This window comes from Oncorhynchus gorbuscha, linkage group LG13, assembly GCF_021184085.1.
Source record: "Oncorhynchus gorbuscha isolate QuinsamMale2020 ecotype Even-year linkage group LG13, OgorEven_v1.0, whole genome shotgun sequence".
Lineage (NCBI taxonomy): Eukaryota > Metazoa > Chordata > Actinopteri > Salmoniformes > Salmonidae > Oncorhynchus > Oncorhynchus gorbuscha.
In genome coordinates, this window is record NC_060185.1 from 47,121,243 (window position 1) to 47,137,568 (window position 16,326).

General features: G+C 41.7%; 1 protein-coding gene across 1 annotated transcript in view; it reads right to left on the reverse strand.

Moving 5' to 3' along the window:
• The window catches only part of LOC123993033 (leucine-rich repeat and fibronectin type III domain-containing protein 1-like protein), a 148,669-nt gene extending 139,188 nt beyond the window's left edge, over positions 1-9,481 (reverse strand). Inside the window, exon 1 of the mRNA XM_046294773.1 lies at positions 8,448-9,481. The gene's annotated coding sequence lies outside the window, so the exon portion shown is untranslated. The remainder of the gene's footprint in view (positions 1-8,447) is intronic.
• Between the last annotated feature and the right edge of the window lie 6,845 nt (positions 9,482-16,326).

Sequence of the window (16,326 nt, forward strand, 5' to 3'; positions counted from 1 at the left end):
AATGCATTGTACCCTGTGATGTCAACAAACATGGCGTCACACATCTAGCAATTAGCTTCACTTTAACTATTTGTTTTACACACATCATATGTGTCCATTAAAATCGATGCAAAAATTGAAATGCCTGATTTGTCACCAGTACTTGAAAATATGTGAATAAAACAGTAAATGCATTATGCTCCATACATACATTTGGTGTGTTACAGTAGAAATGGCAACACGACATACAGAAACTATAATGATAAAAAAAACAAAAATGTTAAACTTCTATTTAACTTGACAAGTCATGATAGCGTAATAAGAGACTTACTTGCACTCATGTCCAAAGTTATTATTAGTTGTGAAGGCAATGCGGGCGCCTGCTGGAAAATGTTCAGGGGAGGAAAAAGTTTGTGCTTGGGCTCTTGTCGAAGAGAGAAGTTTGTCCTGCTCAGTAATGCCTCAAATGTAAATTGAGTCATTACAGTGAAATGGGCTACTCCTACGGGAATTTATGAGGGGATGGACACCCCTCAATTTAAAATGTTGTTAGAAAATAAAACTTGCTAGAAAATTATTTGAAATTGACAAGTTGAAACATAGCCTACAAATTATTAGCAGGCAGCGTGCCTTGGTTTGAGGGCAGCGTAGGTTAACTTTCCTGTTGCTCAACAATTCGATTTTAGAACGGTGAATGCATTCTGACAGCAGACGGATATAAAACACGCTGTGGCGACCATGATATTTGGAACTCAGAAAACAATCGGTAGTCTATGTCAAATGATTGTGTTATATTTCAGTCTTGATGTATATAAAGTGTAATATTGGGATGCAAACTGAAAATATAATACATTTAAACTATATCTGACATGGTACAAGTGTCTTCTTTTTTTAAGCCCATAACCATGTGTGTGAGGTGTATACTTTTGTTTCAAAGCAGATTTGTTTAAGACTACCAAGAAACACTCTGTATGACCCTGATTTAGCCCACTGCAGTAAAAGGTTGATGAAATAAGGGAGAAGCACGAATCTAAGGCGTGAATAGAACCTTGATGTCCAGAGACCGGCACGTTAGCAAGAAAGCTAGCTCTTTTGGGTGAGTGGTAATTGTGCTTATCAACGCCACAGTCATTACAATACAATGGGGTTAGTGTGTAATGTTAATGAAGTATGAAAAACTGAACCATCTCTGGTTACTATGCTGCTGTAGCTGGCAAACAACACACATCTGTCTGCACATACATATGCATACACACGAGATATTCAATAATCCAGTCGTTTTTAGAAGGCCTAATATATTTTGTTCTGGCTGAAATGAGACTTCATGGCTAATTGCTTCTCTTTCCAGGTGTCTGCTCCTACATGACTGGGCCACTGTGCTATTAAACAGGCTCATTAAAACCTCATGTAGTATCAAGCCTCTCTCCACCTGGATGTGATCGCCTTCGGCTGCTCATCTCCAGACCTTTGCCATTATACAGTACATTCGGGAAGTTGCGGCCTTGTTCTTAAAGGGATGAAATCATTTTTTTCCTACACACAATACCCCATAATGACAAAGCAAAAACAGGTTTTAAGAAGTTTGCACTTTTTTTTAAACACTGAAATATAACATTTACATAAGTATTCAGATCCTTTACTCAGTACTTTGTTGAAGCACCTTTGGCAGTGATTGCAGCCTTGAGTCTTCCCAGGTATGACACTACATGCTTGGTACACCTGTATTTGGGGAGTTTCTTCAATTCTTCTCTGAAGATCCTCAAGCTGTCTCAGGTTGGACGGAGAGAGTTGCTGCACAACTATTTTCAGGTCTCTCCAGAGATGTTCGATCAGTTTCAAGTCCAGGCTCTGGCCACTCAAGGACATTCAGAGATTTGTCCCGATGCCACTCCTACATTGTCTTGGCTGTGTGCTTAGGGTCATTGTCCTGTTGGAAGGTCAATATTCTCCCCAGTCTGAGTCCTGAATACACTGGAGCAGATTTTCATCAAGGATCTCTCTGTACTTTGCTCCGTTCAACTTTCCCTCGATCCTGGTCTCCCAGTCCCTGCCACTGACAAACATCTCCACAGCATGATGCTGCAACCATTATGCTTCACCGTAGGGATGGTGTCAGGTTTCCAACAGACGTGACGCTTCACAATTAGGCCAAAGACTTCAATATTGGATTCATCAGACCAGAAAATCTGAGAGTCCTTTAGGTGCCTTTTTGAAAACTCCAAGTGGGCTGTCGTGTGCCTTTTACTGAGGCGGCCTGATTGGTGGAGTGCTGCAGAGATGGTGTCCTTCTGGAAGGTTCTTCCATCTCCACAAAGGAACTCTAGACCTCTGTCAGAGTGACAATCGGGTTCTTGGTCACCTCTCTGACCAAGGCCCTTCTTCCCCGATTGCTCAGTTTGGCCATACGTCAGCTCGAGGAAGAGTCTTGGTGGTTCCAAATTCTTCCATTTAAGAGTGATGGAGGCCACTGTGTTCTTTGGGACCTTCAATTCTGCAGATATTGTTTGGTACCCTTCCTCAGATTTGTGCCTCGACACAATCCTGTCCCGGAGCTCTACGGACAATTCCTTCGACCTCATGGCTTGGCTTTTGCTTTTGACATGCACTGTCCACTGTGGGACCTGATATACACAGGTGTTTGCCTTTCCAAATCATGTCCAATAAATAGAATTTACCACAGGTGAACTCCAAACAGGTTCGCTTTGTCATTTTGGGGTATTGTGTGTAGATTGGTGAGAAATAAAAAATATTGAATACATTTCAAAATAAGGTAATGTAACAAAATGTGGAAAAAGTCAAGGGGTATGAATACTTTCCCGAATGCACTGTAAAGTATGTATAAGGTAGGTAAGACTATTGTAGGTGTGCACTCCCCTCACATGGAACACACATTCATGTTCTATTAGTCTGAGAACAAATTTGATTGCACAATAAATCCTGGCCATGTTTCCAAACAATCAAAGCAAACATATTCCACATAAGAAAACACCGTGATGAGGTATAATGGGGATTAAACAATGCAGGGTACGACAGCGCTCCTCTACTGTCCACAATGGACGCTGTACCTCTCCAGTTTCATAGCCACATATTGATGAAAGCCATTGATCGGAAAAAGGAGTCCATTTGCCTAGCTGGTGCCTTAGGCCAGCACTATACTGCAGCGTTAAGGATCTGTATATTGGACCTGCGGCTATAGTCTCTAGACTAGTCTGTGTTAGTGGGTCTAACTGGTATCCTTGGAGATCATGGCCATGATGGTCTGCTGGGGTAGGATGAGGGTCAGGAGGAGGATCAGAGGGTGTCCTCTTGTTCATTAGCCAGAGTAGCCATTTGTCCACGTCTTGGCATAATAGTGAGACTACCTCCCGGGCCGCTGGAGCCCTGCTGATGGATGGCGGCGGTTGAGAATGGAAGCATCAATCAGGTCTATAGGGCCCTACCATGGTCCCATCGTCCTCCTACTAGGCCGACACGGAGTGACACCGCAGGGACGGCCCTACCTTGTTTTGTCTACCGTTGACCTGGCTCTAAGTGGGAGGACGGAGCATGGAGAACCAAGCAACGTCGGACTAAGAGCACCTTAGAAAATGGTTGACAGAGGAAGCACGGGAGAGGAATGCGTATTGCTTATAGTACGTGCATGGTCAAGGAGACACATTGGTAAAAGATTATCTCACATTACACATTTTTGATCTCGCATTGATCCTCGTCCAACTAAGCGCCCGGTCACAAAAGAAGACAAAAGCAGTTAAGATTGAACTGCATATCAACCTTTCATCAACCAACCAGTAGGGACTTGACAATCCATGTATTTCCATTGACTATTTCTGAGTAATTTCTAATGGATAACGAGGCTGTTAGCCAGCAATAAAGGCAGACAGCTCAAGAGAGTATTATCCTCCACATTAATCTTCCCTCTGCAGATCTTAGACACCTCTATTGCCTCTGGTGGAAATTTGATCTGGAGGGCTGTGCCCGCTGTTGTGATTTACGAGCTGGAGCGAAAGGTAATCATGACCTCTCTTCCACACCCAGTGTCTTGTCTCCTCGCTGATTACTCTCTGATGTACAATTTCAGCAATGATCGTGTTATTGTTTTGATTTCTTGCCATCGAGAATCTCCTTCAACCAGGGGTGACCGACCCATCATTGCATTCACCTTTAGATCAACAGCCTATTTACTGAGTACTTTCACTGTTGCCAGCTCATATCATCACAAAACACACCTTTGTAATGGATGCAACACCATTATTTTCTGTAATGATGTCAACCATGGCCTATTTCAGAATGCATAAAAACTAAGCTTGTCGGCTCCAGACACTGACTAATGCGGGTCGTAACCCACGCTACGGGAGAGTATGGGGATGTGTGCACATTGACGCTTAGAGCTTAGTGTTTAAAAAAACTCAGTCCCACTTTAAACAAACAACTACTGTATTCATAGAGGTTTTGGAGCCGGAGCTGCCGTGTCACATTTTATACAGCGAGACAAACATACATTATTTGTGAAGAATGTGTCATGAGTCATGCTCTCTAAATCCTTTTATAACTAGCTGTTTGTTTAAGTTATGACCAAATGCTCCAACCTCTCCAATATTGTACATTAAGGGGAAAGAAAGAGGGAAGGAGGATGGTCGAGGTGAAACTGATGGCTGAGCTCGGCAGCCATGCTCAGTAAGAGTGAGGGTGGAATCAATGGTGGAGGAGACTACTGAGGGTCAGTGGGCAGCTAGATCACAACAGAACAGCCAGCAGCCCTGAGGAGGTATTGAGGGCCTGCCAGCTCACTGAGAAAGGCTAGCAAGGCCTCGCTGCATGTGGATCAAACCGTCATCAAAAGGGGATTAGGACCAAAGCTGTGGTGGTGATGGCCACACACCTTAATTCACATATGATTGTAGACCTGATGGACAGACAGTTCAACTAATCCATAAGTTATACCATATTCAAGGACATCCTGAATATCTGAGAGTAAGCCTTTGTTTGAAAGCAAAACATTATACATACTGTATAATTTCATTACACATTTGTTATAGAATTGATTTCGATTAAGCAATTGCAGGGCACCACTCTAACCAATCATGAGGCAAAAATAAATATACTGTACAAACAATGATACCGAAACTCTTTTCCCATCTGCATTGGGATTTCCAGCAAATGTAACCTACACATCATTACTAGTTAATGACCTCACATTTATGCATTTTATAGGGCAGCAGTTAGCCTAGCGGTTAGTGTGTAGGGCCAGTAATGGAAAGGTCCCCGGTTTGAATACCTGAGCTGACAAAGTGAAAATTTGTCGATGTGCCCTTGAGCAAGCCACTTAACCCTAATTTGCTCCAGGGGCACCGTACTACTATGGCTGTAAAACAACACATTTCACTGCACCTATCCGGTGCCACCCCATAGATCTTGGTTTACGCATTCATTTCATGCCTATTGCAGATGGGAAATGCCACCCTTTCTGCATAAGTTCTGCCCACATTTGAAGAAACACAGCCCACGTTGCACTGAGCAAAAACCATAAGAGTTCATCAACTCAACTCGACTAGGCTACTGAGTGGGGCCCGTACATTTCCTCTATAACAGTCCCAAAAGAGGATTACACTGGCCCAAAACAATGAGAAAAGAAAACCTAGCCAATTACAACAGTACAGTATGGTCTGCAGCCGCAATGCTGTAGATTTGAGGTTCACACAGAGTCTATTTTTATCTTAATGCTGACAGCAACCATCCCACTGTTCATACAACGGTGATCGAGATAATTGGGTGCCATTTATCCACGGTCTCTCGCAAAGACTTAGACATTTTCCACAGTGATGCCTTATAGAGCTATGGTGGTAGCAACAGAATGCAATCTATACATTTTCTCTCCTTGCAATTTCCCATTTCAAATCTGGATAGCGCCCCAGCATGGGGACACTCTTTACAGGAGTTGAATCAGAGTGCAACATTTACAAACCCTGAAAGAAGGGAGGAAACTTAAACAAGTGAGTGCAGCTATTTCAGGTTTATTTCCATGTGGGGTAGTTCCGACCAGTTATTTAACATGTGTCTAGTCTTCAGCTTTGACGGAATGAAGGGAAGGCTGGGAGAATCTCCCTTGAGCTATCGCTGCGTGTGTATTGTGTTTGACAGCTTGCTGGATGCCAGACTCTATGGATCAAAGCAGGCTGTAACAGTGAAGCTAATCCATTACAACCTGATCTGCCTCACATAAAAGCAAGACTTGGGCCCTGTTAGGTCCCTACCTTCTCACTGACTCCAACTTCACAGCTGCCTCAAATGGTATCAGACACAACAGGACTGCACAGCTCTCACTTATCACACTGTGGGATAGTCAAGTGCATGAACCATTGTTGAGTTGGACTGGGGAGGTGTGGTCTTGACTGGGGAGGGAACGAAGAGAGAGAGCGGATCCATACGACTCAGAATGTCTATTCTACCATAATGGGCTACTATGTTCTAACTCTCATCCTACTGACAGAGAGCCCGGTCTGGGCAAGGCACAGAACACCAGACAGCCTGGAGTAGCCATGTACAAATGCATTTTGGTTGGCACCAGCCATGTCCACCTAATCTCACCCATGGGCTACTGGTTGGAACACACACACACACACACACACACACACACACACACACACACACACACACACACACACACACACACACACACACACACACACACACACACACACACACACACACACACACACACACACACACACACACACACACACACACACACACACACACAGACACACACACACACACACACACAAGCCCACAATCAAACACACATGCACACGCATACATGTGCACACACACACACTGCTAGAAATGTGTCAACATGTTTTTTTCTGAGCTACAGCAATACATAAACAATAACCTAGACTGAAACAAACACACACACACACACACAGTTCAGTCCCTCCCCAAGGAGGCACAAACTCTAACACCAGGCAGCAAAAAGCGGTCTTCAGCTATTGACTAGTGAAAAAAGGCATCTGGGCTTTTTATGAGGTTTACAATGAAACCTGCAGATTGCACAAATGAAATTATAGACCATATGAATGAAAAAAACTCAGTTTAATTGTTTTATTATAGGCCTATCTTGTGTCTATTAGTCTACAGGGTCTGAATATTATTGAGAGCCTTTCAAATTCAGTTCACCATAGTCATCCTCTATGCCACATACAAACACATCCACATTTGGCACTAGAATAGGCCACCACAGGTGCTCGCTGGCCTAGAGGCAAGGCTGTCACAATGCAGACTAAAATGCTAATTAGTGCACGTTAGACACACGTCATATTTCAGAAAGGCTATCAGATTTGTGTCAGATTTGACCTTCGAATTGAACAACGCCCTAATCGCTGATGCATGAAGATGGGTGATGTAGCTGTGTTTTAATGACATTGTAGCCTAGACAGAAGCATACTCACTACATGTCGTACATGAGAGTATGTAGGCTAGGTGCTGAGTGGCTTTGTGTCTGTGTGTGAGGCCGTCTCTGTGAGAATAAGTGCGTGGGTGTGAAGTGGTATAAAGTAGAGCACCTTGTCATGTTCCATATGACCGTTATCGTTGCATACACATCGCCTCAGTCACTGTTATCTATTGTCTCTCGTTAGTTTATGCAGCAGATAACGAATATACTAATGACTATTCATTTGATCATGATGCAGCGTAAAATACATTATATCAGCGCCCTCCAGCTCTCAAAACCGTGAAGTTTCAAGGATACCGTTTCGGGAGCTGTCCATTGTACTGAGAGTCAGTACATACAGCCAATTCGTCTGGTGAATTCAACGTTAACATTTAGAGAGCTGGCCATGGTGCTGAAAAGTATCACCCAGCCACTTCGGCCAGCGGAAAACAATCCTAGTTCTGATTTCATTGTAGCCTTACCAACCACATCCCTTGCTGTTTCTTTCGCCCCTAATCAGTATTATGCAGGACTATATAGCTATTCACTGTAAGAATGTTGATGACACAGAAGCAAATATCCCTACAATGCGTCCTCATTCCAACAGAGCTAACGCATTCCAGTGTGGTCAGAATTGCAGGCAGCTCTGGCAACCACCAAGCACACATTTCGTAAATGACACCAATTAGGCCTAAACATGTTTTAGTGTTTCTCTCACTTTTGTATACAATTGAGATTGCATGAAATATGTTGCATTGATAACGTAAATCTGATATACAAAACACACATTAACATACTTATGCATTATTGGTTAGAGTGGAAAACACTCATTCGTGCACAAATATGCTATATTTAATCAAATTAATGTCAAATATTAGAATGCATATGTTGGCACAATGATGGCGTTGCAGGCTATCATCAGCAGGGCATGTCGGTAATTCTTCAACTCTCGTGCGAAATTGCATCCCAAGTCGCAGAAACCGACGTTTAATGGTCGAACACATTTTAAATAGGATTAATGCATGATCGATTAGCCTACCTTTTTGGTTTGAGCCCTCTCTCCGGTCCCTCAAAGTCGAAAGATCCCGCTGTCGTTACGCACGGTGCCTGGCGATCAGCGTCCAACTTTGCGCTTCTGTCCTCTCACAGAGGGATCCGCTCTTGCCCAGGATGAATCTGAGGCGGCGGAGGGTTGCTCTATAGCAGCGCCAGTCGGGCAGCGCAGGGAAATGTCTGAGCTCGAAAAGACGCACACCCAGACAGGAGACAAGCTTCAGGTACCGCCAACGGTCACAGGTATAGCAAACACTTACTGGAAAACACACAGGAATATCAAATCTATAATTGAAATACTGGAAAGCTACTACTATAAGGTGGTTTTAGTCAATCTCTTCGGTTTCATCTGTGCTGGGTAGCAATGCCTCTTCCCACCTTTGTTGCAATGCACAATGTCATTGACTAACATGCTAATCACATTTATCCATTGGTCCCTGGCACGACGTTATTTTGAAACCTGATGTTTTCCGTTCCCCCAAATATCCAAGAAATCATACAATTGTTAGAAACACACTCCAGTGAATTGAAACAGACCGTACGTTTATCCAAAAACAATCACTCGTGCATTTTGGAGAAAGATTATGCAGTAACCTTTAACTTTGTCCAAAATACAAGGTGCAGGCGTGTCCAGCGTTGCTCCAAAATCCATAGCTGGGTTCCTACAACCTCCTACAAACCCAACATTTTTTTATCCATCTATTAAAAATAAAACAATAGCCTATCATGTGAAGGAATATCCTTTATCAAGGAATTACAGAGCTGCCGCTTGATATACGTCTCAATTAGGTTATTGGGTGAATGACAAACGACGGTGAATGATTTACTCGACAATTCGCCCGGATGGCTTCTGTGGATCACCCCTAGGTGAGCGAGCGGGTGGAGATGCAATCTCAGCTCGAGACTTGCAGCGGCACGCCCAGTCCGATGTCCTTCTTCCTCAATCCCTCCAGCGAATATGTTCCTCGTCGCTCTCTGTAGGCCTACTTTCTGACCAAGTAAGTAGCTTGCAGAGAGAAACTCATCTTATCCACCTCCATGTCTTCATGTGAAAACCTTGAATTTAGTTAAAAAGATATGTTGCATTGTGCCTCGTTGGGAATGTCATGTAATAGGTTTCACTAAAACATCAGATGCAGTGAGGGAGGGAAACGGAGCTGTGCACAGGAGGGAGGGAGCGATGCACTCACTGGTGTCTATGCACTTGTGAATTTAAATGCATCCAATTCAGCTTTTTAATGTATAGCCTTAATAATGATCTCAGTCCCGAATGATTATAAATCATGATGTTTCCTTGGTCCTTGTAGGCCCTCCCCAAGACGTGATTCTGATTATTAGGCCCAGGCTACATCACTGTCATCATATATCTCTAATTGTTATTAATACCATCACATTAAATCTGTAATATTTCATTATTATATTTATAGGCCTGGCAAGGGGTACCATGTCTCTCCCAGGAGAGGTTGGCACAGTAGGCTAGATTATTTCCAAGGTGCAGGATTTGGTGAATAAAGTTGTAGAAAGTAGCTCAATCATGGACTAATGCAGTGCTCAAGACCAAATATGTGCAGATAGAAATACTTCTCAGATCTTTTATTTCATCTCATGAAACATGGGACCAGCACTTCACATGTTGCGTTATATATATGCAATGAACAAAATGATAAACCCAACATGTGAAGTGCTCTTTCATGAGTTGAAATAAACGATCTGGGGAGTATTTCTGTGGGGGAAAACAACATCTGAATGGTTTGGCCTGGCTCCCCAGTGGGTGGGCCTGGCCCCTAAGTTGGTGCGCCCTGCCTGGCCCACACATGGCTGTCTCCCTGCCCAGACATGTGAAATCCATAGATTAGGGTCTAATACAATTTTTTCAATTGACTGATTTCCTTATATGATCTGTAACTCATCAAAATATTAGAAATTGTTGCATGTTGCATTTATATTTTTGATCAGTGTATATTTATTATATATTCTTCTTTTTTTTTACAAGAAAAGACACTTTCGGCACAGTGTCACTTTGCACTTAGCGAGTGGTAAGAATAAATTGACTTAATGTCATCCCAAACTTGACATAACATAGCCTACCATATACATGTCCGTTTCCCTACTTCTCATCAGAAGAGAGAAACCAATTTACTTAAATGCACAGTGCAGTCAAAAACCAGATTTGCTTTTGTTTTATAAAGATTTCCACACTGTGTGGTTGGACTAATACTCTGAAAGTATGATAATCCCCTTTTATTGTTAGAGTTATTTAAAAGGACTGCCTGAAATTTCACCCTGTTTTGGTGGAATGGAGTTTTGGTCTGCCTGGTGACATCACCAGGTGATAAATTAGTTAATAGATCAATACAAAACGAACGTTCCAAACCTCTCTGCCAATAACAAACAGCTAGTTTTAAGATTTCCCATCTCAACTCAGACCACTCCCAGACAGCCCTAGAAACATTCTTGCTTGAGGAATTGCTCTTTTGACCATTGTAATTAAACACAATCACAGTAGGGTATTTAATTGTTACCCAGACATTCTTTGATAGTGAGGCAAAAACAGCTGCATTGGACATTTAAATAGCCTCTGTGTCAGGAAGCCCTCGTTAGTGGAATATGCTCTCACCACATATAAACAGCTGGCGTCAGACAAGAATGTTATCGCCACTTGTCCCCTTACAGGTTGGCACAAATCAACTGAATACATACATTTGTGCCTGACAGTCAGTCAAAACTGTTCGCTGCTCTGGCTCCCCAATGGTGGAACAAAATTCCTCACGACGCCAGGACAGCGGAGTCAATCACCACCTTCCGGAGACACCTGAAACCCCACCTCTTTAAGGAATACCTAGGATAGGATAAAGTAATCCTTCTCACCCCCCTCCTCCCCCCCTTAAAATATTTAGATGCACTATTGTAAAGTGGTTGTTCCACTGGATGTCATAAGGTGAATGCACCAATTTGTAAGTCGCTCTGGATAAGAGCGTCTGCTAAATGACTTAAATGTAAATGTAAATGGAAACAAGCAAGTGTCAGGAAATAAAAACATGACAATAAACCGTATTGTGCGAATTAAAAACTTGTCTCAAAAGTAAACCCGCCCACGACCCTGCCCCTTGCTGCATCAACAATGGATATACAGTGGGGCAAAAAAAGTATTTAGTCAGCCAACAATTGTGCAAGTTCTCCCACTTAAAAATATGAGAGAGGCCTGTACTTTTCATCATAGGTACACTTCAACTATGACAGACAAAATGAGAAAAAGAAATCCAGAAAATCACATTGTAGGATTTTTAATGAATTTATTTGCAAATTATGGTGGAAAATAAGTATTTGGTCAATAACAAAAGATTATCTCAATACTTTGTTATATACCCTTTGTTGGCAATGACAGAGGTCAAACGTTTTCTGTAAGTCTTCACAAGGTTTTCACACACTGTTGCTGGTATTTTGGCCCATTCCTCCATGCAGATCTCCTCTAGAGCAGTGATGTTTTGGGTCTGTTGCTGGGCAACACAGACTTTCAACTCCCTCCAAAGATGTTCTATGGGGTTGAGATCTGGAGACTGGCTAGGCCACTCCAGGACCTTGAAATGCTTCTTACGAAGCCAGTCCTTCGTTGCCCAGACGGTGTGTTTGGGATCATTGTCATGCTGAAAGACCCAGCCATGTTTCATCTTCAATGCCCTTGCTGATGGAAGGAGGTTTTCACTCAAAATCTCACGATACATGGCCCCATTCATTCTTTCCTTTACACGGATCAGTCGTCCTGGTCCCTTTGCAGAAAAACAGCCCCATAGCATGATGTTTCCACCCCCATGCGTCACAGTAGGTATGGTGTTCTTTGGATGCAACTCAGCATTCTTTGTCCTCCAAACACGACGAGTTCAGTTTTTACCAAAAAGTTATATTTTGGTTTCATCTGACCATATGACATTCTCTCAATCTTCTTCTGGATCATCCAAATGCTCTCTAGCAAACTTCAGACGGGCCTGGACATGTACTGGCTTAAGCAGGGGGACACGTCTGGCACTGCAGGATTTGAGTCCCTGGCGGCGTAGTGTGTTACTGATGGTAGGCTTTGTTACTTTGGTCCAAGCTCTCTGCAGATCATTCATTAGGTCCCCCCGTGTGGTTCTGGGATTTTTGACCCCACAGGGTGAGATCTTGCGTGTATCCCCAGATCGAGGGAGATTATCAGTGGTCTTGTATGTCTTCCATTTCTTAATAATTGCTCCCACAGTTGATTTCTTCAAACCAAGCTGCTTACCTATTGCAGATTCAGTCTTCCCAGCCTGGTGCAGGTCTACAATTTAGTTTCTGGTGTCCTTTGACAGCTCTTTGGTCTTGGCCATAGTGGAGTTTGGAATGTGACTGAGGTTGTGGACAGGTGTCTTTTATACTGATAACAAGTTCAAACAGGTGCCATTAATACAGGTAACGAGTGGAGGACAGAGGAGCCTCTTAAAGAAGAAGTTACAGGTCTGTGAGAGCCAGAAATCTTGCTTGTTTGTCGGTGACCAAATACTTATTTTCCACCATAATTTGCAAATAAATTCATTAAAAGTCCTACAATGTGATTTTCTGGATTTTTTTTCTAATTTTGTCTGTCATAGTTGAAGTGTACCTATGATGGAAATTACAGGCCTCTCTCATCTTTTTAAGTGGGAGAACTTGCACAATTGGTGGCTGACTAAATACTTTTTTGCCCCACTGTACTTATTCCCAATTTATCTTCTTAATCCTCAATTAACATATATAAAAAAGATCCCCATTTTATCCGGCTGTTTAAGCTACAAATATATATTTTCTGTTGTTGTTGTTGCATGGGCTGCATATCAATTCACCGAATTCACCTATGTTGGCCTTCTGCATTTGTGGTGGAAAGTGGCAGAGCTACAGCCTTATTTATCAGACCATGAGACATTCCAAAAATTCAAAAATTCAAAAATTCTCATGAAAATATCTGTAGTGTCAGAACAGACTAATTTGAACACCGGTACAGGTTTCCAAAATGAATGGAAGTATAGAAGTAGTTTTGTGCCAACAAAATATACAGTATCTCCTAAATATAGGATAAACACGTCAAACCCATATTCATTATGATTTCATTTTTGGCTGTCTGTTTCATCATTTATAAATGTTTTATTCAATGCAATTCTATGGGCTATAGTAGTAAAGGCCAAATTCAATATTTTATCAAATATTTTCTACATAGCAACATCATAACCACTTCCTCAAAATAGTAACTTGCTTAATTAAAATAGTCAGAATTAATCCAAGATAAATCAAGAAATATCTCATTAATGTAGACGTTTTTGCAGAGGAGGTCAGTTACACAATTTTATATCTAGCTAAGGCGTTTGGTGCAGTATTTCTCAAGTAAAAACATTTGTATGAAAAAAATAATCCGTCCGGAAAAGTCTGGTTGTGTGCTCAGTACTGATTTCTGAGAACGATAACAGGTCTACAACTCCATCATCTGCAAGCTGTGAAACTATTGTAAAATAAAGCAACAAGCTACAGGCTGTTTATCACTGCCCAAATCACTTGCTAGCTGGCTCAATTCCAACTCAATGTTTGTCAATGAAGCTAGCAAGTAGTAGCTAGAAGGCACATTGAGCAGCCAGGCCACAATCAGCTTATCACGTCTGGCGAGTGGCAGCATTTAGTTTTTTACTATTTGTTACCAGAGTGTGCATCTGTCTGGCAGTGTTTCATCATGTTACAAAACAGGCTGTGTGGCGACACAGCAAAAAATAATTCAGCAAAAAAATTAAATTAAATATGGGTGAAGTAGGCAAGAATTTCCTTTATTTTTCAGCATCAAGACCTGCTTTTTTTTATTTTACCTTTATTTAATTAGGCAAGTCAGTTAAGAACACATTTTTATTTTCAATGACGGCCTAGGAACAGTGGGTTAACTGCCTGTTCAGTGGCAGAACGACAGATTTGTACCTTGTCAGCTCAGGGATTTGAACTTGCAACCTTTTGGTTACTAGTTCAACACTCTAACCAAGAGGCTACCCTGCCACCCCACTAGGCTAGCCTGCCGCCTAATTCTCACTTGAAACACTTTTTGTGTTCCTAATTCTCACTATTTGTGTTAAATAGGCTAAATCACACATTCTATTAACATCTGACTACAGAGTAATCTGTTCTTCCAATATGTAGTTTGAGCTTTTAGATTTAGACATGATAACCTTTCACAAAGTAGTTTGCAATTAACTATTTTTCTAGGTATCTTCAGTTAAAGCTGCAATATGTAACTTTTTGGTCGACCTGACATAATTCACATAGAAATGTGAGTTATAGATCTGCCATTCTCATTGAAAGCAAATCTAAGAAACTGTAGATCTGTTCTATGTGCACTATTTCGATGCTTCACATTTTTAAAAAATATTTTACTTTGGGTTTAGTACACCATCTTCAAACAGCTGAAAATACAATATTTTTGGTTATGGAAATATATTTCACAGCAGTTTAGATGGTACAATGATTCTCTACACTAGGGTGTCAAACTCATTCCACGGAGGCTGAGAGTCTTAGGGTTTTTGTTTTTTCCTTTCAGTTAAGACCAAGACAACCAGGTGAGGGGAGATCCTTACTAATCTGTGACATCAATTCATAAATCAAGTACAAGAGTGAAGCGAAAACTTGCAGACACAGCCCTCCGTGGAATGAGTTTCACACGTGCTCTACACTATACTTTCTTGTTTTGTCACATAAACTGAAATTAGGCCAACTATTAGAATTTTACCAACCAGAATATAAGGGAGCGATTTCTGCATAGTGCATCTTTAAGTAAACTGTATATTTCTTAAGGGTAGTTTAGTGTAGCTTTAACTTCTTCCAGGGTGAAGTAATTGGTACCTTGCTAAAATACTGTATATTTTCATAATTGCTTCCCCGACACTGATTGTTTTAAACAATATCTTATCACAGCCCTGGCAAACAATGGTTAATAACCAACTCCCAGATCAAAATGGCTGACCTTTTATCCCATCTATGTCTTTCTGGAGGTTCTGGCTGCTATGATTGGACACAGCGAGCTTACTCTATAGAGAGCAATCAGCACAGCTGCTTCTCTCATATTAGTGGGCACTGGGCAAGTGGACATGAACGTAATCCATACGCAACTCTCCAGTAGGCTAAGTCGTGACAAACTCACTTAGAAATGCAGTTTTGGAAAAGACTGACTTTATGACCAAAATTATCCTATTTACACTTTGTAGTCAATTTTGACACTAAAATTCATGTTTCTGACTCATATCGATGCACTAGAAGTTGAAGTTGGTTCTAAGGTAACCTAGGCAGCGATACACTACGCAATGGGCACAGATGTCAATTCGACGTCTATTCCATGTTGGTTCAAAGTCATTTCATTGAAACAACGTTGATTCAACTAGTGTGTGCCCAGTAAGTATTGGCTAAGGGGCAGTTGACTTTTAAAATCTGATTCGCTCTCCCTCGTGGCAAGGCGGAGAGACAATGACGAGAGACAAGGTCAATCACAAATCAGGATATTACTTTATTCAAAACGTATTAATAAGAAAAGCATAAAGCAATTGCTTCTATAATGATGAGGCTGGTCGGCTCAACATTTCTAAGTATTGTGGCGAGTAGCTCTGACATACAAATAATACAAATATATTTTATAGAAAAGATACGCCCTTTTAGTCTTCTGACAAACCACATATGTATGGAATGGGTCACTAGGTGGAACTGGATATATGAGAAATGAGTATCCTGCAGCCAGATAGCATTTGCTATACAAAGACTGTTCTTATTGTTTAGTCTGGCCCCTAAGACGAGGGTCTCCGTTCTCGTTCCTGGTACTTCATAGCACAGAAACACCAATTAATTCTATGGCA